This window comes from Cygnus olor, chromosome 1 (genome assembly GCF_009769625.2).
Source record: "Cygnus olor isolate bCygOlo1 chromosome 1, bCygOlo1.pri.v2, whole genome shotgun sequence".
Lineage (NCBI taxonomy): Eukaryota > Metazoa > Chordata > Aves > Anseriformes > Anatidae > Cygnus > Cygnus olor.
Genome location: NC_049169.1, coordinates 116,957,408 through 116,984,218, shown reverse-complemented (window position 1 = coordinate 116,984,218; position 26,811 = coordinate 116,957,408). Strand labels below are relative to the sequence as shown.

The window sequence follows — 26,811 nt, the reverse complement described above, 5'->3', positions numbered from 1 at the left end:
CCTGCTGTTTATTCTGTTATCCAGCCAGTGGCAACAGCAATCATTTAAGGTCAACTAAGCACTGATATGTTGCTAATGATGAGTACCTAATATATGGCTAAAAAAGATGAAGACCTATCCTTGCTGGGTAATACAGAATAAAAGATGCCCAGCTACCCATCATTATAATATCTGGACAAATTTTGCTTAAAGTGAATAGTAACAAGAAAGTCACTAGTGAACTCCCTCCCCTGTCGTACTATAAATAAAAGTGTTACCACAAATACTGAAAAGAAATGAACCATTTATCAAGTGATTGGTATGAGCTTGTGTGGAAGAAAGAAGAGAGGCAAGGTTTGTAATGACACGGAGGTTAAGGTTTTGTGGCAGCAAGGTAAAAGAAAGTTGGTTTTGTGGGACTGACTCCTGGTATTCACTCCTCCAGTTTTTGTGTTGGTCTGTATTTTATGTTTGCCAAAAATGTCAAAGTTCTAGACACAAGCTTTTGTTTTATGTCCATATATTATGAAGGAAGTAAAGCAAACCAACGCATCAATCCAGTGGCTGATGCTTAACCTCCTTTCTTGTTTAGACTTGCTTATGTCTGCTTCTCCTGCACTTCCGAGAAACTGTGAACTGTGTCATCCCCAGGAAATACAACCAACCTTAAATTGCAGAAACAGAAAGGCTTATTGAGCATTTGGGAAATGTTCTGAACAACACTGCCCATCTCCTGCGGCAAAACATTGCAGCAGAGACAGACGCAGTACTGGTGGAAACTACTAGCAGAGGGATATTGAAAAATACATGTGACTGTGGAACCAAATATGGCTCTTTCTCTGACTGGAGGAGCTGAACACAAGAACACACTGAGAAAAGCACTACAACGCACTGGATGTGCTGGTATTACTGAGTAGCAGCAAAAATAGAGCTTCTGCAGCAAGAGGAAAATGAATGTATCATCTGAAATAATTAAACTATATTAAATATATGTTCACTGCTGCTGGGTAACTGATAGACATTATTAAGGACCAACACTATTTCTTGTGCTCAAAACCAATCCAAATTTTTTATCAGAACCTTCCTAATGGACACCTCAAGAGACATTCAAAAGAAAAACAACATTCATGTAGTGAATAATGGAAGACGTTGGACTGAGCAGACTGGCTTTGCCCAGTAGCTGAGGACAAGGAGAGGACTCAGGCAGGCAGACTATAACCACTTAAATTGGAATTAGCTAAGACACAGCAATAATGCTCAGCTGGTGGCTGGATTTTTACACCCTTATAAAAGGGCAACTTATTACACTATGATTCATCTAAGTAGCAAACTCATCGTAAACAAACTCTAGACCTTGCCTACACTTGATTTCTTGGCCCCAGGTTTCCCATCTCAGCAGTTCAGTTTCACTGGCGGGAGCAGCACCGGCAGAGCTAACACAGATAAGGCCCCTCAGATGGTGACACCTTCACCTGCTAGGAGCAGGACATGACGTCTCTACTGCAATGCCTACATGGCCATCCCCCTCAGCACCAGCACCCTGCAAGCCGGACAGTGCCTTGCATACATTTGAAGGGAGACCTCAGAAGCATCCATGCCACCCTGCCTTCACCCTTGCCCTGACATGAACTAGGAATGGGAGGACTGAGCTGCATGACTCTGGTTTGGGTCACCTCTGATGCTACCCCAGGACAAGGGTGCAGCCACCCAAGGTCAGCGGAGACCTCGTTTCCCTCCCCTTTCACTCCCACGGTGCCCATGCACCCTCCAAGTCTCCATCTCACGCTTCCCCATGGAAAAGGGTGCCAATCCTCCTGCCCAGGCTCCCTGGGGCAGGTGCAACCCAGGCCCCTGACAGAAGACAAACCCCATCTCTGATGTTGCACAGAACCATCACTCTATGCAGCCAGTGCAGTCTGAGCCACGTGAAATTTGTCTGTGTTATTTCCTCCAGCTTATCGTCTGATCTCTAGCCCACAGTCAAACTGAACAGCAAGGGTTACGGGTGAGGGAACGAAAAGTGCTTTTGTTCTGCCTTTGCACCCCTCCTCCTTCCCACCTCCCAACCTCCTCCCTCCCATGAATCAATCCAAAGTCACCGAAGTAGAATCACAAGTTAAGGAGCAAAAAATAGGGAATGTGGAAAAAGCCTGTCATAAAATGAGGTTACTCATACCATCATGAGGAAGCAGGGTGATTATACACACTTTACACAGAAGGATAGAAACAATAGGATTACTCACACAATCTCAAACTCTAATGAGGCGCATCAGTTACACTCCCACAGCAACCTGGAGAAAGAAAGAGAGTAAAATCTGCTGTTAGCCTAATAAGGACTTTGCGAAAGAGTCGCAGTTGACATGTCCTACTTACATATCATACGCTGCAAGCTTGATAGGGAGTGCAGGCCAGGGTTTCTTTATGTGCTCTCCAACTCAACTGAGAGGGGAAGGGAGCATAAATGTGGTGATTCTTCCAGCCACCTCCAGCTCCAGTGTCATCCTTACGGTACTGTAATCGATTCAGGACAAAAAACGTAGATACAAAATCAACAGAGGAAGCTCATTGGTAGTTATAATCAATCTGAAGAACACACCTTATAGCTCATTTTAAATCACTGGTGACACACTACTAACAAGCCATTTAAATAAAGACAGAGTAATGGGACAGATGTCCTTAAATGTACTTCTTCAACCAGACTTCTTGAAAAGAACAAATACTGGACTGACTTCATGCGTTTGTGACTGTCAAGGCAGTATCTGCAAATGGTACCAGTGAACGGAACCATGCTGTCTGAAATTATGTGCTGCAAAATTTTGTAAGACCCATTTTTGTAAATAGATCATGTACTACATGGTAGATTTCCCTCCTGGATGGACTTTCTTTAGTGAAATTTAGAAAACAACTGGGAACCTCTCAGACACAATTACAGAGGTTTCAGCCAGGTGAAGCTTCCTCTCCTCTCCCAGCTGGCCTGCAGGAACCCCAGAAAGCTGCACTGCACATGGATCAGCAAGTGAAATGGATCTGCCCTACTTTTCTCGGGATCTGAACTTCCTTCTCAACTCCTTTCAGACTCCTGTTTGAGCCTTTAGATAACACACCCCTGAAGTTCCTGCTCAAACCCCCCCTCTCCAGGAAGAGAAATTAAGCATATGCTTAAAAGCTTTCCAGAACAGAGATGATTTCCCATCTGAGACCCATCTCATGGAAAATTCCAAGATTTAAAATCTGTAATCCTTTATTTTTTGTGTGGTTGAAATAAGTTAAAATCAACAATTCACTTCAGGCTTACAAAAATGCTTCACTGCAGCTTGACATCATTTTAACCTTACTATCCCAATGTAAAAAAAAAAAAAATCTAAAATATAAACATTGAAATAAAACATAAAGAGTGAACACAATACATCTTAATTATAATAATTATATATGTTATAATATTATATGTTATATAATTATATGCATCATAAAACCTTTCATGACATATTGGTGAAATCCTGTTCTGCCAAAATTACCAATTTGTGTTGAATCAGCACTTTCTTGTTATAAGTGTTCCTCCAGTTCAAGACTTTGTGTGCCCTTCACATCTATTCTTTTTCAGTTGAAAATCTTTCCTAATGCTTTCAATGGCATCATGATAACTTCTTTATAGCATTTCAAGCACCAGTATTGACATAAGAAAGCTGCTTTTTATCTGATTGGAGCTCTTCTCTAAGAATAATGTCAAGGAAAATTATGCAGAAGTCTTCTCAGTTTGTGTTTCCCCTCCCTTCGGCGCTTGAGCTCTGCAAACACATAACTAGAGCACAGAGATCAACCCAAACTTTTTGCAACCCGTTGGTGTTTCTGGTTATTATCATGCCTGATGTTACAATACACCCTGAAAAGCAGTGTTTAATTGACCAAACAAGAAAAACAAATGCTTCCCCAAGGCAAAAATTCCATGAGCTGTTTGGATGTTTTCTATGAAGTTAACAAGCACTTCTGTCACTATTTGAAAGTCTGAGACTGTTTTTTGAATGGACTGAAGTAGAGAAGAGACAGCTTGAATAAAATTTTACAACTATTTCAACATGCTGAAGGACATTTCAGACTAAAATATTACTTGTCTTATAACATTATTCATAAGAAATGAAGTTTGTAAGATAGATTTTATTCCAAAATAAAATAAATCCTAAATTATATCAGTACAGCTACAGTAACAGAAGAATTTTTCTACTAAAATTACATAAAAGAGTGATACGACATGCTCTTGTAACCTTATTTTTATGTATTTACTCTTAATGTGACCCTGCAACCAAACTCTATACATGTGGAAACATTAAGGGCAGCTTTATGGACTTTTGGGGGCACAGCGCAGCTTCAGAGATATAATCCACAGCTGATCCAAACACAGGAAAGGAAAAAGGGTTCTTTTTGTAATACCTACATCTTTTACTGACTTCATGCTGACATAGGGTAGGGGAATATAAGACTGTTGAGAAAAAGACTAATACTTGTTCTTCCCAACCAAATGAAAAACATTTAACCAGCATTTCCACTGCCAGAAAATAATAAGAAAAAAAAAAGGACAAAACAAACAAGGAAACAAACAAACAAAAAACAATCTTCGACTTTTCATATTTTGAGGATAGCAAAACCATTGTCAAGCTGGAACTCAGATCCCAAAATTATTGAATTCTTGAGGATGTCTTAGCACTGTCCTTAGGATCAACGAATAAAAGACACACTGGTGTTTCACATACATTTCCCAGATTTTTCCTTGCTGTCCTCCCTTAGGGGAAGCATTCCAGGAAGGATGTTGTTCTTTGTGTAGAAACATGATACGGTGAATCTGGAAGGAAAGGATACCAGACTGGGACAGGTTTTGGTTACCCAAGAGATGATGTTTTCCCCATCATATCTGAGATGATGCATAAGTGCTCTGGTATGCATGACTATCTGAAAACTGAATGCTTAATACACCCAGTCAAAATATAAGGCATATACTTGAGATTTTAATTTGATTGCTTATGTTATTAAAACAAACAAGCAAACAAACAAACAAAAAACAAGAGAGAGTTCCAAAGTCGGGATTTTATTGTGGATCATATTCAGGCCATATACAGAAAATAAGTAAGAAATAGCAATCTGTGTTGCCCACTCTGCATAGTGCCAAGCAGAGATAATTGTAAAAAAAATAGGTTATATTGAACCCCCATTTTCCTAGCATGTATGAATTATTTTAACTCATCTATTACATATAAGGACCAAGATTATAAATGGCAAATTCTACCAAGAAGTAGTTATGGCATGAGGTTTAGTGATATAATGTTCTTGATGCTTTGGATGTCTGCAATGCAACCAACTGTGGTTATGGTTTTAAATAGCATAGGAATTGCTGTAACCCAAGCCTGTTGTTAACAGCCCCAAGGTAATGATCTCCAGTACAACCAAAGCACAGGCCTTTCAGCCCTTCCCTGTATGTCCTATTTGCCTATTTTACAGGCCGAGAAAAGAACTTTACTTCTTGGTCTGTAGATGAATATCTACTGGGAAATCTGATAAGCCAGATGAATTTTCATTTTGGAAATGTTACTGACCATATTTCCTTAGAAGATGATCAGTTTAATCAACATTCCTTTAGATTGCCTGGGTTTAAACCTACAGACCTGAAAACTATATTATCTTCCCTGACTGCACTGTGAACTTTGCAAATGCACCTGAGTATCTTAGATTTCTCAATACTGCTCATTTTTGACAGAAAGCTAGAAAATCTACTGTTCTCATCTGGGTTTTGGTTTTGAACAAAAACAAAATTTGAGGTCAAGTTTTTCCCTCAACCTTTTTCACATAGAGTCTGTGCTTTTACAGGGGTTCACCTCGGAGGAGCAAATGGTCTTCAGAAATCAGAACAGAATTTAGGGGGTGAAAGACTACTCACATTAAAGCCAAGAAAATATTTGTGCATAACTCTTAACCTGTTAACTCATAATAAACATCCTGAACATACAAAAAAAGCAACTCTAAGTGGTTAAGGTTTCCTGTTATTGGCCACTAACTAGAAATTAGAAACACTATCAAAATGCCACTTGATTCTCCTTGAAAATTTGCTATATATTTGGAAAAAAATATTTCCTTTTAATTTGGAATAAGGTTCATGACAGGATTGTGTCGTTCGCTACAACACCCAAAAGTGTAAAGTGTTTTTCAAGTATTCACAGAAACCCAAAAGTTTTACAAATTTTAGTTCAAATGATTGTGTATCAGAAAAGTCAAAGTCAAAAGTGTTTTTCTCATAATTTTCCTGTTTTAAAAGTATGGCACAACCTAAATAAAGACAATTAATCCTGTGCAATCTCCATGACCAATTGTATAACCTGAACTGGCACAGGTAGGTACACAAATGAAAAACAGAAAGCAAAAACTAATAATTTGAACCAAATGTAACAATAATAGAATAATTAATGCTAATTAATACCAGCAATACCAATAGCAAAAGACTCTCCTGTTGTCTCTATACTAGATTGTAAATTCTAGGTTTTGATTAGTCATGGGCTTGTCCCACATAATTCGTAGTGCTGAAGAGATGAACATGCTTGGCTTCAGAGTTTTATGATATGGAAACAAGAAACGTTTGCAAAATTCACAGTCTGATCCAAACTTGAATTCAGATCACAGCCTCCAGAGTCTGTATGTGTTCAGACCCACAGTTCAGGTTTTCAGCTGTGATTTATATGCATTCAGAAAATAAGTAAGTGAAAAGATGTTCTCTAAACTAGCTGTATGAGGTTTCCCAGCACAGTCTGCAGGCTTTTAAGGGCAAATTCACTTCATCAATACAGCAAATCTTTTCAAAAGGATTTTCAAAGGATAAGAAAAAGAAACTGTTGTTGTATCAGGGGCAGGATGTTGAACAAAGATGTTTTAGTGGTGGTAGTGGAATACATCTCTCACCAGATCTATTTAGTAGTTATGCTTAGATAGCAATAAAAATGAAGGATGGAAGATTATTGATTATGGGATGAAGCCCAGACTGGTGTCTGAACAGTTAGTAATCTGAACTATGTAGACTGCTGGACGCTCATCTGTGGTACAGAATACAGGCTATGAGTTTAATGGAAGGAGTTATTACAAACAACATCTCTTCTGCTTTATCTCAGGCTGAACAAGTGCAGCCACCACAGTAAACCAGTATTTGGTCCCATCTGAAACTGCTGCTAAGATTAGCAGCAGTAAATGCTGCGAACTAATTGAAGTAATTTTCAAAGAGCTCTTAGTTTGGACAGTTTCAGCTTATTTGGCATTCTCAATAAAATTTGACACAAAAAATGTTAACATTCACTCTCATATATTAATGGAAAATAATTATCACTCAATCTGTATTCCATTCTTTCCCAAATGCTCTCTGTATTCTTTTCCGTTGCATCAGATTTTAGTTTTGTTGTCATCAGAATCAAAAATACTCACGACACAGTTTGGGGAAGTACCTTGCTTAGTTTTGCTATATGATCCACTACACAAATTGATTCCAGGGCATTTCTTTGTTTACATAAATAAAATCTGTATGTATTATTTGGCACAAAGGATTTCTTGGGTCTAAGCCAAAATTCTGGCCAGGGCCTCATCTACAGCTCTGCAGTTCCACTAACACCACAAGAGACACATGAAGGAGAAACAGATACTTCCCCAGGTATGAGAAACCTTACTGCATTGCATCTCTTAGGTAACCCTTTTATGTTTTTACACAATTTAAGCTGTATACTAGTCAGAGTGTAGCCCACAAAAATGATTACAAATGTAAGAAAAACAGTCTTGATGCTATCATTTCTGCACCCTGAAGTGTCTGGAAAAATCTCTCTTCATCTCTCACGTTTTCACCTGAACATTAAGTACATAAGGGAGCTTTCAAAGGCTCACCAAAAGAACTTGTTTATCAATGATGCAAACTTCTTAGGCTCTTGGACAAAGTTGCAGGTATTTAGTTTATTACAGCATTATGAATAAGCACTCAGAAGATGAAAGCCTAAGTGCAGTCTCCACATAATAGTGTTACTGGCTTAAGACTGGATATTCATCTGAAGCATTTTACTTGTGAAGGGTCAAAATCTTTGGGAAATCATGTCTAAAGACACACTTCAATCCCATCCAACAGCAACACACATAAATAACATGTCTCTGAGTCATAAAAAGTGAAGATGAATACCATAGCTGGCTGTATGTTCCTTCTCCCACTCATGCCTTAATTGTGCAATCAATAGTCAAGCATTTAAATCAATAATTTTGAAGTTGTGAGCTCAAAGTCGACACCAGCAGAGGAGGTTCATCAAGCTGTGCAGTGTCAGGGCTGCATTTTTGTAATAGTTGTGTCTTGCCTCGAGTGCATCAATCTATGGATCAGCACATCTGAAGAGAAAATCCACAGGATTTTCCCATGAAACAATATCCCATTCCTACTCATTTGGACTCAATCTGCTTTCTCTCATCCCCCTGTAGAGGGGATGAACTTGCTCAAGGAAAAAAAACCTCCAAACCTCAGAAAAGTACTTTAATCTAGAAATAATTCAGACAGAGCAGGGCTCTCAGGGCTTCTCCAGCACAGCTCTCTCACTTTTCCCTTTCCTAAAACTGTTTCCAAGGATGAAGCACTGAAACGGCTTGTAAATACATGTTGTTGTGGGGGAGAGAAGGTGAGTCTTTATAAAGAAAGACAGGTGAAGACTGGGTGAAGCAAAGAACCAGGAGGACCGTCCCTGCCTCAGCAACATCACCTGGCTGTCTGCAGACAGCCTGGGTGCTGCCAGGGGAGCGGCTGCAGCCCCCACACAGCCTTCATGCCAGCCCTGATCAGAGTGGGGAGCTCTTCTGTCAAGTACCACGTGAGTCAGACTGCTGCTGATGGAAATAATTTGTTTACAGCAATGGGAAGGGAATTGCTAGAGCAATTAAAATAATGTGTTGTTTCATAATACAAGCTATACCAAGAATGGCTGTTAGCTGCATTTCAGTCTCAGGTACTTAAAAACAAACAAACAATCAATCAGGAAAAGTAGGTTTTAATTTCACAGAGGATTGTTAGTAAAAAAACCAATCTTTACTTAATGCCCTTAAATCTTAAATGCTGCTCTGCCTGGCAGGCACCTGGTTCACATTTTTGCTACGAATGAGCAGCCTTTTCCCAGCTAGGTGGAGGCTGCAGGTGGACCGAGATAAGGTATGGAGGCTGCTGTCCTACACCACCCACCTGAGGCTTCACAGCCTTCAGCAGGTGGTGAAGCCACAAGGAGTGCATGTAGGTAAGGATGCACGCACCTGAAGGATAAGAGGAGAGGCAAAACATGCACCTATCACCCACTCATCCTTACCAAGGCAGCTTCTTGGCAGTGTGCTTGGACCTGTGGTGGGAGACACAAGAGACAAGTTACGTCAGGTCAGGGTGGGCTGACATCCATTTTATGGTTCGTCCACAGGCTTCACCAGCAAACACAAGATTTACAATAATGTCTCAGTTAAGGCTTGACTGGCCCTCCAAGGGGAGATTTGGGTTTTTCAGTTTTTTTTTTTTTTTTTTTTCTAACTGTATTTTTGCTGTCTGTGCATAGTGGAGCCAGAGTCCAAATAGATTCTACCTGATGTTGAAAGAAGTACTTGTCAAATCCAGAAATAATGTCGAGACACTGATATGATCCATCACAGTTAATATTTCTCAAGACCCAAATGTTTACAAGGAACTTTCCGAGCAATTCGTAGGGAAGGAATAATAATCTTTCTGTATCTCTCACACACATAAATCTACAGTTCTGTAGAGCAATTCTGAAGAGTCACATTAAATAATGTGTGAGCTGCTCATCAACATTTTGCAGCAAGAAAAAGTGAAATCCACAGCGTTGAATATTTCTCTGTGAGGTGTTTGTTATCTGTTTAGAGGAGTAATCTTCCCAAGGACCCTCTGATGCACCTGGGGTTAAATAAGGAGAAATATGATATCCTTTGGGATGGAGGGGCATAGCATAAAGATACCTCCATCTTTTCAGATTAAAAAACTGAACTGCTCTTTTGCACCTGCAATTCTGAGTAAACATACAGGTAGCTTTTGTTGTGGTTGTTTTAAAGTAAGTGGTAATGATTGATAGAAGAGCTGATAATTAACATTTATCAGTTGCAGAGGACTGTGATGGATTCTTCATCACTAGAAATACTTCTACAAATCACAATGGGGTACTTCTTTTTTCCAAAAGACTCATTGTAATTCAAACTTGAATTAATTTGAAGAAAAGACCTGTTACTACAAGAAAACTGGACAGATGATCACAATGGCCCTTTGTTGTGATTATTTGTGTCATCGAGGTTTCTTGGGGCAAGACTACCCAACTGTGGGCACAACATCAGAAGCAAAAGTGGTCTGTGCCTGAAGGATTTTTCAACAGACTGAGAAAAGAAACAACAGAGGGATACTGGAAAACAGAGCAAACTGAACTACACAATAACACCAAGGCATAATTCTGAATCTGTAAAGGCATTTATCCCTGATCCTCTGAAGGCTCAACAAAGGTTTAAATATCCTATGAATACAATATATCAATATCAGCTTCCTAGTGTTTTCTTTCTTGAAAATAATTACTTAACTGAGACAATGTAAAACTATTAAGTATAAAACTTTTCAATTAATATGTAGCGGAAGATAAGTCTGCTAAATACTATGAGGGTTTTCTTTCATCTTAGTATGTCTATAACAACCAGGAACTTCAGATATAAACAGAAGAAAAAGATAATGCTATTTTCTTCTTCACCAAAACAGCTTGACATGAGGGTTTTGTTAGACCTCACAGTCAAGGCAGGGCCAAGTCTGGACAAGAAGACTTGCGAAAAACATCCATGGCCTTCAGCAAACACTGCCTGTTAATGTCAGTGTTGGTATTACACTGGTTAGAGAAGGGAGAAGTCCTACAAGACACAACACTGAAGACCTGTTGCTTTGGTCTTATTAAGGAATCCATGGCGTTCTTGATCTCTGTGCAAGAAGACTTAAGCCATGGTGGGGCTAATGACTGTTGTACCTGCATCTCTTATACCCTGTTAGGTTAATTAAAATTATAACAAATCCCACAAATACAACGTTCCTATGAATGTGCAGAATATAGTTTATATTTATTCTAAAGAATATGAAATTAAATTAGATGTTAACTTATGCCTTCAGATGTAAATTATGTAGCAGGACTTCAGTTTAACCACCAAAATATTAGATATAACTGAATTTAAAAAATAGAAAAATAGATTAAATGAAACATATCCTCCAGTGTTATTTTTTATTTATAAATCATTATGCAACTATGAATCTCTGAAACTTGTTTTAATTGATAAATATTGCATAAGATCTGTATTAAATCTCTTTTCTAGAGATGATCTGCATTTTAAAATAGACTAAAACTCCATAATGCATTCTAATTTATAATAAATATTTAAGCAAACATATATCTTAGGAATTAAATATCATTAATGGTGACGGAAAGGACAGCTTATGAAATGTATTTGGGAATCTCTTTTCCATGTTGAGAACACAAGACAGAAGGAAGATGGTGATGATACCCAGCATAAAACATCACTGCCTGATTTTCCAGTATTTTAGGAAGAGATTAAGAGAGTTACTGTCTTCAGACCAGCAGGAGCGGTGTCACACCTGTTACCCTGCAACTGAGGCAAATGCAGGAATTACATAGAGTTTCTCCCAGATGTAACATCTCGCTCCCCAGCTGCTAAAAGGCCACTGGAAATACGTGTTGCTTCATTTCTGAGTCTGGCGCACATGTTTCTCACACATGAGAGCCTGCGCTTCCTCAGCTCTGGGTGCAGTCTGAGGTTTACCTATCTGACAGTGTGGATGTGTTTAGGGAGAAGTTAACTTGGTAAAAGACACATTCATAGCTTGTGTTCCAAGCTCAGAAAGCACTTGGGGACCATTTTATTCATCTCTTTATTTCCTGTTGCAGATCTTTCTGTGTTTCTAAATGCTGTTGGAACCTTATGCCCTTTTGTAGCTCTCAGAGTACAAATTCTCTTGATAATAAAAAAGGCAATTAACAAATTGCAAAAGAAATATTCCATCATGGGGAATATGATTCTACATGTACATTAGAGAAAAAAGGAACAGAAATCTGATCTTCACTGTGGTCACTTAAGTTAATAACACTATTTCCATACATAGCAGTAATTACTTGCTTCGTATAGTTGCTGGATTGGTGCCTACCACAAAAAGAAAGATTTAAATTGGAAGGAGAGGAGGGAAGAAGGAATAATAGAGAAAAAAAAAAAGAAAAAGAAAAAAAGAAACACTGTATTCTATCCTCAGATATCTTCTGCCTTCCTTCATTTCTTCTCCCCTTTTTATGTCCCTCCTTTTTATTTAGTTTTACTCCCTAGAGTAACCAATCTGTTCCATTATTTTAATAACTCCTATCTTTAAAGTTGGAATTTTCCTTCTACTTACTCCCACCAACTGCAACACGAAAAAAAAGAAAAAAAAAGAAAAAAAAAAAAAAAGAGAAAAGGCTCTTTTGCCAAAAAGGGCAGCTTTACTATGAAAAAATGCCTGTGAAAGTTATATTCTTATTGAATAAAAATGCAGGGGCATTTGATTTTTTTGGAGAGCAGCTTACTGCTTGGCTTGATGTCTGCAGAGGAGAGCTAGCGTGGCCAAGGTAGTGAGCTCAGACTTCTGCTCAGTCTTGTGACTCATTAAGAGGTGCATCAGCTGGGCTTCACAGGGTCATGTTTACTGCTGACCCAATGAAGGGCATTGAAGGTGCTGCCATCATATGGAGTAGCTGAGGGCATAGTATGACCCAGAGGAGATGCTGGAGTGGGTACAGCTCCTGCTGGCAGGGGGTAAGGAGGGACAGGGGAGCTGAGCAACCTGTGAGTCACATCACAGGACACGAGATGGTGTGATCTCACCAGGCATGTGATCCCTTTCCTCTATGGGAGAGGGAGGTAGGCCATGGACGTTGACACCAGCAGTTGGCCCCTGCTCTAATTTAATCTGCTTTTACGACTTGTGATGACAGACAGGATGCAAAAATCTCAACTTCTCTTGGAGGCTGTGATAAAACTGAAAGGGCTGGCAGCCAGTCACGCTTTATTTTAACTGGAAAACCAAAGCTCTTTGTACAGAAACTATTAAAGTCATGAACACGAAACTCCACAATACTGTTTTTACAGTCACCTTTCAGAGGGAACAATCTAAAGTTAAAGCTTTTTGTAAGGGGGGCATTTTATGTCTCCTGGACTTCAGTCTGTTTGGTTTATCCCCAGAAAGGTAAAAAGTGATCTGAGCATGGCCTGTAAATGCCTCTGATAGCAGAGGGCTCTTTAAACTAATGGAAAAGGGTAAAGAGAGATCCAACATCTGGTAACTACACTAACTACATGCAGGAGAGAAGGCATGCATTCCTAGCAGTGAGGATATCTAACCAAATTACTTGCTTAAGGCTGCACTGGATTCTTTCTCAGGTGAAGCCTTGAAATTGAACCTGCACACCCCACTAACAGAAATCAGAGGCTCAATGAAGAAGCCAGCTGATAAAAACCTATAGCTTTTGTCAGACAAGATGATCAAAAATAGTTCTTTCTAGCATTAAAACTATATGCCTAGCATTCAATTCCAGTGGCATAAAGGAAGAAGTATTTAATTTGGAAATTCTTCAATGAAATGTCTCTCTTTTACTCTCTCTCTCTCAAAACATGCCTGTTCATGAAGAAACTTGATATGGCCACGATGTTCGTACAAAAGTTTAGTGTTCGGGAGGTGCAAATTCCTCTTCCTATTGTTCTCCAGTACAGTTAGAAGTTGTTAAGGCTCCAAACTTTTAATAATATAATCAAGTCAGAGAAAAAAAAAAAAGAGAGAAAGAGAAAGATTAATTAGACAAGAGTTGCAAAAAATTCTGATGTTGTGCAAAAAGTAGCTAAGGTCACTAGTGAAGTGTTCATTTTACCTGTCCTCTCACAAGTAAACTTGCTGACGTCTGAGGTCATGTGCAAATACCTCTGGTGTGAATCTCAGGTTTTCATTAATGACTACCACAGTTCTTGTGGAAGTGTCATTCCTGAGATATTTCAGACTCTTAGAAGCACTCTGGTAAGTCCTGAAATTAAAACTGTTTTCATAACATGCCATTAGAAATAACCACATTTTCTTAGTGTCAGAGATGCAGTGCATGATATATGACTTAATTTTTCTTTAAGTTGCCGTGACTGCTTGTACCTTTATAGCCAGCAACACAATGGCCTTTTCAATATTTTAGGTTTGTGTACTGGATGTTTTATACAATAGTCTCCTGTGGTCTAGAAGAGTCCAACAATATCTGTGTCTCACATATGAATTACATGGGTACTGGGGTAAATGGCAAGGCAAATATCTAGGCTGCACTACAGCCACCAACTGATATTCCTACATCATTATGACAGATTAAATCAGAAAATTGTTATAATGAAGTTTTAGTCAGGATAACAAAAACCTCCCATAAGTGTGGGACTCAGAGATCTGTGGATTAATAACCTGGAGTACATGGCATATAAACAAAACCTGCCTTGTCCTGCTCTTTTTCAGAAGCCTTTTGCCATCCTAGGTTCTAACATTTTGGGGAATGGTTAAAAACTGAAGTGACACTACTACGGACAGAATGACTTTGGGCAAGTGTCTGCAGTCTAGTTACACTACAGGCTGCAGTCCTCCACATGGCAAGGAATTAGACACTGCCATTTTCACTTCTGTAAGCTGCTCTTCCTGCATGCAGCTGTACAGCAAGCAGCTGATATACCCAGGCATGATGCTTCAGCCAGCCCGAGCCCATAGTTTATTCCACTTTGGACTGCAAATTATGAAAACCACAGTCAGCATTCCTACCAGCAACTCAGCCCTTAGCCTCATGTTCACTGTCCTGCAGGATAGAGTGCTAATTATTCATATGGAACAATAGCTTTCATATGAAGTAATACGTTGACTCTCCTCCAAAATCTAGCTTGGAATTTAAAAGATTATGAATAGTGCCAAGAAAACTACTCCAGGGCAAAACAACCCTGAATTGTCAAGTTTAGACAGGAGCTTTACTATAAACAAACAAAAGTGTGATATTGTTTAAATTAGTCTTTGAAATTGTTGGTGGGAGATCCATTTTTTCATGAAATCCCTCAAACATAAGGGGAACTTTTACTTTCATATTGGAAAGTTAGAACTTCCAAATCTTACCCAGGGACCATTTCATAAAACATGTTGTGATATATACTTTCTGTTGCACAGGTACTGAAAGAACCACTGCAAAGCTCTTTTCTGTAATTGTCACTTGAAGAGATCCTTGAGGCTGAACTCAAAATTTCATTCTATCTTTCTCTGGATTGCCTTTAAACAAACCATTCCTCTGGCCACCAAAGACAAGCTCTCACTTTCTGGGGACAAACAATTTTAACATACAGTGTGTGCTTTCCTCATGCCCTCTGTCTTCATAGCAGCCACCCATCGGTTCCTTTGGAAATACAAACTTTCTATTGATATCCTGTGTCTAACTGACAGACTGCTTCAGCTGTGGGCATCTGCAAATACCAAGCAAGCAAAATGATGTTACGGTCTAGAAAATATCACCTTCTTGTCAAAGAAAGATTCTCCAAGGGTGCCAAGATCCCAAGTTTCAGCTTGTGTTCTGATGAAGTTGCAGAAATTTGTAAGCTCTAAGATGCTGAACTTGCCAATTGTGATTCCTAATTCAGCTACAGTGTTTGGTTGCTTCTAAGGTAATGCATACTTTAACTATTTTACTTGTCCTGAGATTACTCAGACATTTCTCTAGTATAAACAGTAACTTCAATATGACTTTCTTAGCCTCTTCTCTTACAAGAAGGAAAGACAATGTTCTCATGCCTGACTGGTTTCAAGTTAAGATCAAGAAATTAAAATAAGAAAATAACTGTCTAAATCCTGCAAAAATGTATATATTTCACTTTATGCATGGAGGCTGCCCCACTGACATCAACAAGGTTGCTTGCACAAGTGTATGTGCATGTTTTTGTAGGATAGGGAAACATAAGTAATTTGGTTTCCAAATGTGGTTAACACAAGTAGCTCTCTAGAGTTAAGCATTTTTTGTCTCTTAGCATTGCTGGCCATCAGGCTGTTTATTTAGGTGCCAATCTGAACATTTGAAAGCTTTGGCCCAAAAAGTTAATTTTAAGTTATAGCTGGGATTTTCCATGAACACTATACCTTAATATGTTGCTATACTGACCCAGAAAAGCAGCATTCTGCACTGGGGAAGCAAATATGCCCCCTTGCTCTACCTCTCTTTGTTTAGTATAAATTAGAAATTAGTGATGGGGAATTATCTCCCACCTTATCATAATCTCTCATCTGAGAGCTATCTCCTGCTGTGAGTAAATTCAGAGTTCAGTAACAACAACTGATTGCTGACTTTTCCAAAGAAGAAAAGTAGGCATTCCCTAAATTATACCATTCAGTCAGAGCACTGTATTGTTGGAGATACAGTAGCTTAATGCAAAGAATTTATTACTACACCTCCACATTTACCTCTGATATGATACAGTCAGAGACAATGATTTCCTCTCCTTGTCTCTCTTGGTTAAAACCACTGAGAAAGGGAGTCATTTCTCCTTATATACACTATGATTCACCTTCAAAGTGAATACGATCGCATATCCATGTGTGTGTGCATGTGTGAGTGTAAACTACATAACCATCAGTACAAGAATGTTTTCATTCAGGCCCTCAGATGATATAAACCATGAATATTTTGTTGGACATAGTGAAACTGCAGTCTTATACAAAAAGGTGCATAGAGTTTTTCATATAAAAAAAAAAAAGATAATGATTGCCTCAAAGTCTATTTCATTGATGCTATTTGGACAAAGCTATCCAAATATGGGGCACTTTACATGCAGAAGCACACATGGTGCAATAGCTGGTGCTTATTCCTATAAGGACTGTTACCCAGGAAGAGACAAGGCCTGTCTCCAACTTTGGGGTACAGAAGAATGTCCAAAGATGACCAAAACTTATCAGATTTCCTAGGTATTCATGGTATGTGGCTAATTCTGATGTCAGACACCTACCAGGAAAAAATATGTCATTACTGTAGCTCAGGGAAATATAAAAGGAAAAATAGGAAGTTGCAGTCTGATGGCTGGAATGGAGTGCTTCCATCACTACAATATTCTTTCGAAAGAATATTAACAGGTGGTTTGGTTCACTGGGTATTTTCTTTAACCATGAGATTTTCTCAGTGAAAAACCTTTCTGTCCATCCCTACTTAAAAAGCATGTAAGTAAAAATTTCTCATGCCAGAGAAGCAGGACTTACATGTCCTTTGTGTGAAATCCCAACTTCACTGGCTTTCCTTGAAATTCTGTTTGAAGTGAATACCAGTTTATCAGCTTCATCGCATGTTTTAAACAATACCATGAAACAATCTTATATCTACTCAATTTTTTGAGTGAAGTTGCTCATGGGAAAATCTTTTACTCTAAACATGCCATTCTCAGATACCCATGTGCAGGATTTCTCTACTTCCTGGTGATTGCGAGTGCAAATTTTTACTTATGAATCTTCAAATATTGTATATTTTCCACAAATGTCCATGTATACAGGTCATTCTAGAGAATATATGAACTTCCGTTACTTATTCACCTTTTCATGAACCCTAGAAATACTTTTTGGACCATGAAGCATTTGTAGACAATGAGCTGAAAACCATGGCTCTGGAGGAAAGAGCCATAGCTTAGGAAAACTTCAATAAAAAGTGATAAAGGGAGAGATTTTTGAGGAATGAAAGTGGAGATTTTCCATATTCAACTTTTGCGGTTTATGAAAATGGCCTCCTTTATTCTTATTTACATTAGATTAGCATCTGTATTCCAACAGACATAGGTAGAGTCAAAGAGATGATAAATTTTTCTCCTTGTTCAATATAGAATCATAGAATAATTTAGGGTAAAAAATACCTCTAAGATCACCAAGTCCAACCATTAACCTAGCACTGCCAAAGACCATGTACTAGCACTAGACCATGTCCCTAACCACTGCATCTACACATCTTTTGAATATCTCCAGGGATGGTGACTCAACCACTTCCCTGGGCAATCTGTTCCAATGCCTCACAACCCTTTCAGTAAAGAAGTTTTTCCTAATAACGAACCTAAATCTCCAGTGATGAAACTTGAGGCCATTTCCTCTTGTCTTATCACTTGTTTCTTGGGAGAAAAGACTGACCCCCACCCTGCCACAACCTCCTCTGAGGTAATTGTAAAGAGTGACAAGTCTCCCCTGAGCCTCCTTTTCTGTAGGCTAAGTAACCACAGTTCTCTCAACTGCTCCTCATAACACTTATTCCCTAGACCCTTCACCAGCTTCATTGCCCTTCTCTGGACACTCTCCAACACCTCGATGTCCTTCTTGTACTGAGGGGCCGAAAACTGAACACAGTACCTGAGGTGCGGCCTCACCAAAGGCAGGGGGACAATCGCTTCCCTAGTCCTGCTGGCCACACTATTTCTGATTCAAGCCAGGATGCCGTTGACCTTCTTAGCTACCTGGGCATACTGCTGGCTCATATTCAGACCAATACCCCCAGGTCCCTTTCCATTGGGCAGCTTTCCAGCCACTCTTCTCCCAGCCTGTAGTTTTGCATGGGGTTGTTGTGCCCCAGGTGCAGGACCCAGTACTTGGCCTTGTTGAACTTGATACTGTTGGTCTCAGCCCATTGACTCAGTCTATGCAGATGCCTCTGTAGAGCCCTCCTAACCTCAAGCAGATCAACACTACCACCCAACGTGGTGTCGTCTGCAAACTTACTGAGAGTGCACTCGATCCCTTCATTCAGATCATTGATAAAGATACTAAAAAGAACCGTCCCTAATAGTGAGCCCTGGTGGACACCACCTGTGACCGGCCTTCAACTGGATTTAACTCCATTCACCACAACTCTTTGGGCCTGGCCACCCAGCCAGTTCAGGAGTAAATACAACCACTGTCCTGAGCATTTCACCAACTGGGCTTATCTCACCCTTATCTCATCCATTCTCAGCACCAGAACCCAATTCTACCAAACCCCAAAATCCTCCCTTGGGAGTGCAACACAGATGAATGCAAAGGGACTTTAAAAGGATAAGGAAAGAATCAGCATCTCTGGACTTTGCTTTGCAAGGCAGAAACCAACCATTTGTAGATACTTTTTGGCTTCTGCCGATGATGGCAGAAGTGGGAAGAGAAAAGTTATATTTCATCCCTCTGGCCTTGCTTGGTGAGACTCATCAGAAAAATACCTAAAACCTTCAACTACATTTTTTAAAGACCCATTGTTTACAAAGAGAATTTAGAGGAAAGAGCAGTCTGTAACAAACAGTTACCATGCTGTATTTACTGGGTGGTGGTGGTGGCAGGGGGGTGTCTTTAAAGAAACAAAGTCTGCGGTATACTTTTTCTTTGTTATTTTCACTTGCTTGTTTGCTACTGACCTTTTTGTAAGATCCCAGATGGTGGCTGTGGAAAATGACCACAAGATCGCCAGCAAATAAGGACATCCTAAATGGAATACTCAGGGTCACCAGTTCTTCTCCTCATCCTAAGGAATTTGCACACAAATAAAACAAGAAGGACATTCAAAACACATTAACCGAAATTGTCTCCACATTTATTATTTTTCAAACTTTCCCATAGACAGGCATTTTTGGATGTTGGCTTTAAAACATAGTAGTGGTTATAGAAGGGGCTCTGTTAATAGGACGTCTATACCAAAAGTTGTGTTTAGCTAAAAATCAGACTCAGGAAGGAAGGAAAAAAAATAAATTCTCCTACCAGACTGCCCTAGTCCTGTCCTTGCCACATCATCTTAGCAGTGACATGATACCACTGCCACACCCAGTAAGTCAGATGCTCCACTGAGACTGTTTGGACCCCTCTTCTAGAAGCAGTTTCTGAGGGAGCAGCTGGTTTAATGGAAATTACCAACACATATTATATTGAATGCTGTACTGAATTTTTGACCTGTTTTACTGGGGAGCTTCTACAGAGATATTTTCCTATGGGAACAAAATTTAAAAATAGAATTTTTCAACATGAATTGAGTTTGTGACCAAAAAAAAAAAAAAAAAAAGACACATTTTGATAGGATAAGTTCTTTCTCGGCCATCACTGTGACAAATATTTTTCAGAATATATTTCATCAGAAAAACTTTTATTCTTGTTATTTTTATTGTTATGTTACTTTTTCTTATATTTTAATATTGGCTGTTTAAGATTGTTTTGCAAAACAAATAAAATTTAAAAAATAAGAACTGAAATTTAAAAATGGATCGTAGACCATTTTTCAAAAATAATGTTTTGTACGAAGGTTGGGTATAAAAATTCTGCAATTTCTGATTTACTTATTTATTTATTTATTTTGGTGGAACTGAAATTCCAAGTTTGGACAAGCATACCTGCTTCATCTGAGAAGGATAGACTGATGCTATCAGGGATCCCTGGTAAACTGAGTTGACTTTGAACTGATGACATAGTAATGAAAGTTTTAAATTCCTAAGCCATCCAAACGTCTATTAACAGCTCTTTAAACTTACTACATACATACTGATACCAATCTGCTTATTACTGCAGAAATTCTAAACATAAACATTATTATGAAATTTTGTTCTAGCCACCAAGAAGGGTGAGAGATTGAAACACTAGACAGCTTTCCTTTGTCTCATATTTCACATGTGAGATTGGAGTTAGACATAACAGCCCTGTAACCTGCTCTGGGAGAAAAATAAATCTTTATAGGACAAAATGACCAGCAATTATTCAAACAATTTGAACTCAATGGGCATAGGAAAAGGTAGCTGAGAAAGAAGGAGGGAAAAAGAAGCATCACAGCCGAGGAAAATGAAGTACAGGAAAGTATAGTACAGACACAGATTTGTGCTTTTGTCAAGAACCAGTTTCTTTCTCAGAAGGTTAATTAAGAGGATAATGTTTTTATAATATGCTTTGGCACTATCAGCCAGAAAAGAACTGAAAGAATAGATAACCCCTTCATACTATGGAAAAAGAAGACAAACCCCACTAACGATAAGCAATTTTGTACCATTAGGTGTTCCTATCAGGCTCTTTTTACTACTTTAAAGCAAAGAACTATTACCTTGCCTGTGTCAAATACATGCCTGCTTTCCTGGTTTGTTTAGATCACTAAATGTTACTACCTTTCCGCTTTCAGTTTTTTGTTTCTGGACTGATTATGCTCTGCAGCCTGATTTCCACTTGAGTCCACTCAGGAGTAGGATGCTGAAACATGATTGTTTCCACTATTGGATGCTGCCATTTTTTAATGCCACACACTGCCTTAACGAGCTTCACCCCGAGCATACAACTTAGCTGGCAGTGAAAAACAGGAAGCGTTTTGGCACACATTTTCCTTTGTGGGGTAAGAGAGGAAGCAGACGCAAGCTCTGGCTCAACACTGACACAATTAAAGTGGAAACAGAGCACTGCCTTGCCCTCGGTGCAGCATGAGACCCAGCTGGTGTCAGCCCTGCAGGCTGCTGAGACCCACAGTTTGGAGGCCTATGAGAAACATCCACACTGAAACACAGGTGTGTATGGCCTCCTGGGGCCTGAGCCAGAGAAGTAGTCCAGGGAAGCCTGCCTGCCAGTCTCCACAGAGCCTGGACTGAGCCCTGACTCTTCCCTTCAAGTGAACAAGAATCCTTCCAACTCAGTGGCTATAAATATTTGTCAGGTGAAGATTGCTGATATATTTAGTGCTATGACAGTCTTTAAATGCCTACAGCATTTAAAAAAATGTGGCATCTGTATTTACACTGAGCCAGCTGTGCCACGTTACTTACAAGTGCGGATATTCTGGACTTGAAAAAGCAAGGTATCTTGCGGAGGTAATTCCTGTAAGAGGGCTCATTTCAGCTGTCAGCAAACATAGGATTTAATTCTCCCAGCTGTCTAGGTACTGTCTGAGCCCTCTTCTCCATTGAGCCCAAAAGCCCCAACTGTTAATCCATTTTCACCACACCCCTCTGATAGGCAACCTTACCTCCTAAGCAAAGCCCTGAGCTCAGAAAGACTGAGGCCATAATTTTCAGCTTCAATGGAAGCGTTGTTGGTGTAGGAGGGGAGTGAAGGCAAAGGTGTCCACCTGCTCTAGCTTCCCAGGGTTTGTGAAGCAGCTTCTGGCAAATTACTAGAGCTTGGATGAGGCTTCAGTGGCTTCTTGGCAACACAATAGCTGGCCAGAAACCTTTTGGCAGATGTTCATTTGACAGAACTCAAACATTTTGGGGAAGTGTAATTATTTTTCTAAACTTTCTAAACAACTGTTTTTCATTTTAGAAATCAGCTTAATATAAATATCTTAACATGACAGTCAAAATAAAAATGAGAATGAAAAGTGCCTGAGTGCTCTTTGGTATTCTCATATCTTCAGATTTTTCACCTTGCTGAAAGTTTCAATGATTTGTTCCAATCTAGAAATCAGGGGGAAAATTTGGAACTCCTGTAAGTCCTATAGCTACAAGTCTTCTAAAATCTAATGCTTGTTACAGTGATCTAAGCTGTATCTAATGATGATGTGCTACATAAAACTGAATGCATCCATGACTGTCTTCTTGACAGTCTTCTTGATCATTTGGGGAAGTATCCAGGAAAAAAACTGTTTAAGTGTACCATGGAATTTAAAAAGTTCCATTCTCCATGTAACAACGTAAAGAGGAAGAGATTTTCCCCACTGGGTGGCCTACTGCTTTCTCTCACCTTCCTCATCTATACATGACCACACATATCATATTAGAAAACAATGCACCTTTCTCCAAACAGGAGCATTCAAGGGCATGTACACATTCAAAGACTTCTCCAGCAATGATTGAGTATATGGATGAAAGACTGAGCTTCTTCTGTGACCTACTCTATTGACTGATCAAAAAGTATCACCCTCCTCTATCAGAGATACCATAACCCTTGGTTTGCTTTCCTCTCCAAAGAAGGACCAGTTCATGCTCCATATAGGCAACTGCTTTGCACCAGGAATGGAAGCTTCTTTATATGACTTTTTCTGCCCGTGCTGCTCCCAGTTGCCTGCTGCAGACATCCTGGGAATGTCTGTTTTTTCTTCTTCTTGGCTTATCACAGCCTAGCATCTTTCCCTCTGGATCTGCAAAGCACCTAGATGACTGTTGAGCATTTTTGGTTGTTAGCCTTCTTTTTTCAGTTGGGATATTTTGTAACAATAGCAGTTAAAGAAAAGGGAAAAAAAAAAAAAAGATAAAAAGAGATATATATTTTTTTCCTTTGGTAAATAACATTGAAAGCAACATGAGTGCTATGTAGTGGTAAGAACAAAACATGATCCCACTCTGCATCTTGGAATATTTTATATATTTTTTTAATACAAAGTAAGCAGAGATGCATAAGAGAACATTTTAGCATGACAGCATTAATCTGTGTTTCATTGTATCTGTCAGAACAGGATTCATGGGGATAAAACCTGTGCTGAGCAGGAGCATTCTTTTCAAACTGCAAAAATGACATTTCTGAAAGACAGCAATGTGAATTTTTTATCATCTTCATTAAAAGACAAACGCTAAAGTCTTTACCAATGATCAAATAAAATTTCCAAGTTAGTGCTACAGGGACATTTTGGAAAGATAGCATAATGCAAACTGGTATTGGTGTTTAGCGCAGCCAGGACCTCATCTCTTTCCAACAATGAGATACACTTTCTGTCATATCATCATGGACAGTAGTTATCTAAGGTAGTGTCATTCAAACAGCCAAGTTTTCCCACTTAGTGAACAGGAACTACCTAAATGAGATATGATGGAGCTTCTTGAAAGGCAGAGGAAGAAGAAATTAAAAACCAAAACCAAAAGCAAGCGAACAAAGAAAAACCTTAGGTAATGCCCATCAGCTTCTGCACATTGTTCAGATCAACTCTGAAATATTATGGGAAACTCTTCACTTCACCCACCACAGTGGTCAGTTTTCATCTGCCCTACATGCAAGGACTGAATACCCGTCAAGAACTTTTTGGTTCTTTCTCAGTGTAAATAGAGAAAATGTTTTTACAGTAAAGACATTTGTCATCTGCAGATCTCCAAGAATTTTACAAGGGAGTCAATATCTCCGTCTTGCATACGGGAAAGCTGATAACGATAGAGGATCTGACTTACAATCACCCAGCAATAAAGCCTGGAGAGTCCTAATGTCCAGACTCCTAACAGAGGGCTTCTTTCACAAGCACACGTGCAGAAAGAACATTTCACGGTACTAACTTAGGGATCTGCTTTCCATATCGTAACAGCTATCTCCTTAAAAAGAAAAGTACTGATCACTATGAAATAAGACAGGTGGATGAATGGTGGAAAGATGACAAGTGATCACCTTAAATGGAAAACACAAGCAGTGTAGACAGTCTGCTCACATGTCATTCACAGGTATGAGTCTATACAAGCCAGTTTTGCAAGAGCTTGTAGTTCTGTTTTATGTGATTGTGTTTCAACTTCAAATCTTATTGGCTTCTGCCCACAGACTTGTCATCTCTGGAAACCCCAGCTTATGTTAAGTACAGGCCTTCTGAGGTCTGTGAAAGCACATGGAAATTGAAAGAGGGAAGAAAAAAAAAAAAAAAAAAAGAACTGTGAAGGGAGAGGGAGCAAAAGAGAAAGCACAAGAAGCAAAGACAGAAAAAAAAATGAGTAAGGGAAACAAGAATGAAGAAGATTAAGAGAAGGGAAGAGTCATGGGAAGAAAAATAGGAGGAGAGAGAGGGAAATTTGGTTTTAATTATGTTTATTGTAGTACTTCATGCACAAAATTACAAAGTGAAAACAACTTAAACAGCTCTGCTGCAGGCATGCTAGGAAACAATCCATAAAGCAAGAAAACATTATACAGGAGCTCAGAGTGACTTACTGCATTATTCACTCTGTAATAATTGCCAAAAGAAATTAACGAGTCTTTTTTCAATTAGTTTGGCAGATAACTGGAAAGACTTATAGGCTTCTTTCCTGGAGATTTTTAACCTAAATAACAGATAAAAGACAACTAAGAACTTTAGAAGCTGGTTATAAAAATACAAAGTTAGCTGTGAGCTGTGCAAGAGAGGCACCCCTGCCCCAGAGCAGGACTCATCATACTAGGGAGGATATATTAATATAACAGAAGACAATCCCTACTCAGGGAACTCAGAGAAAACAGCAGATAGAAGAAACAAACTGTTCTGGAAAACATGAGAAGAAAAGATTTAATAGGTTCAAACAATCCCAACAGATTCAAAAATGCACATACAAAACTGGCCCAACTTTCAGCTACTTGGGTAGTACAAGGGGCAAGCACAAGAGGAATAGTCAAATAATTTAAGTATGACAAGTTTTGACAGGGCGAAGTCATGCTGCCCAGAAGATTGCATACTCTTCCTTGATGATTAAGGCTACCTAGGACACAGATACCACAATCTTTCCAAATCTTTCCATTTCCATTCCACATTTAGGGCTTTCCCCCATATTCCTAAACCCATGCTCATTTTATTTTCTCTCTTGAAAGAAGGAGGCTTCAGAAAACCCTTTGACCTGAAGGACTGAATGGAGAGCACCTCTTCTTCACAGTGGATTTTGTTATTCCCCCTTGGGTTTGGATGATGATCACAAAGATTTTTTCTTTTCATTTCCTTATTACCCATTTCTACCTTTGAACTTTTCTAATTTAGAAATCCACTATTCTTCATCACCTTCATCTCAGATATCTAGCTGCTGGATCTTCCCTGAAAGCTGCTACCAAGGCTGGGATCATTAACTGGACAATCAAGGAGAAAATCTAGATACATGTTAATAGCAGGATATTCTTTCTCCTTATAGCAGTGACAACGTATCTTAAAGTTCCCTGTCAAAATGTCCCTGGAATCTGCTGAGTGTTATCCTTGCCAAACACATTGTCACAAAACTTCTGCTTCTTTCTAACAAAAGCCTCTGAACGGCTTGGTACAATTTCTGGCTAAAATAACAGCTTTTAAAAAATCCATTTAAAAAAAAATATCAATAACTAGCAACAATAATATTATAATGAAGTGTCTACATTCTCAAAAGTTATACATATATGCAGCACTATCTATGTGTGTCAGTGTCCTGCACAGTGTGACTTGGTACCTGAGCTCGGAGCATTTGGCACACCTGCAATATCAAGAGTAGAGCGCATGTTACAGGAGGAGTTCTACGAGTCATCTCACTGAGAGAGATTAATTGCTGCAGCATGCTGGCAAAGCTTGGACCAGCCCAGGGATGGTGCAGGGACTGGAACACCATGCATCTTTTATATCACCAATGGCCTTCGGTGCTCATTGAACACACCTGCCCAACTGGCCAGTTGAACAACTGATGCATGCGACTTTTTGGAACAGGCTGTCTCCTCTTACATCCTGAACCTGCTACATGAACACCGCATTTCTCCCTTAAAACAGCCTATCAGAGCAAAAGGGTGTCCATGGAAACCTTTCTTGCTTTATACTAGCTATTCAGTGTGTTGCTACACTTTCACATCACATTTGTTACCGGTGCTTATTCATTTGGAATGAAACAGTAAACTTGTCTGGAGACGTCCTGAATTATTCACAGACAACGTGTACAAAGATAAGTCAGGGCATGAGATGTACCTCAGTGGTGAAGCCAATGTGGTATGTAAGAGTGAATGATACTTGCGTGGCTTTGTGGGAGAGACGGGTCTCAACCACGGTGAATGACTAGGAATTTGTAACACTCATAAAGACCTGCAGGCCAATTTTCCTTTGACAAGGGAAATCAGGGAAAGTTTTGACACTG

General features: G+C 39.2%; 1 long non-coding RNA gene across 11 annotated transcripts in view; it reads right to left on the bottom strand.

Annotated features, from left to right (window-relative positions):
• The window catches only part of LOC121064164, a 77,448-nt gene that overhangs the window by 23,250 nt on the left and 27,387 nt on the right, over nt 1-26,811 (bottom strand). For 9 of the 11 annotated variants that reach the window (XR_005816362.1, XR_005816363.1, XR_005816361.1 and 6 more), the window contains 3 exons: nt 19,474-19,580; nt 2,353-2,490; nt 2,223-2,270 (listed from right to left, as the gene is read on the bottom strand). This is a non-coding gene — a long non-coding RNA (uncharacterized LOC121064164). Of the gene's footprint in view, nt 1-2,222; nt 2,271-2,352; nt 2,491-4,724; nt 4,814-19,473; nt 19,581-26,811 lie in introns of all 11 variants that reach the window. The other 2 variants (XR_005816364.1, XR_005816358.1) reach the window with 2 other exon arrangements.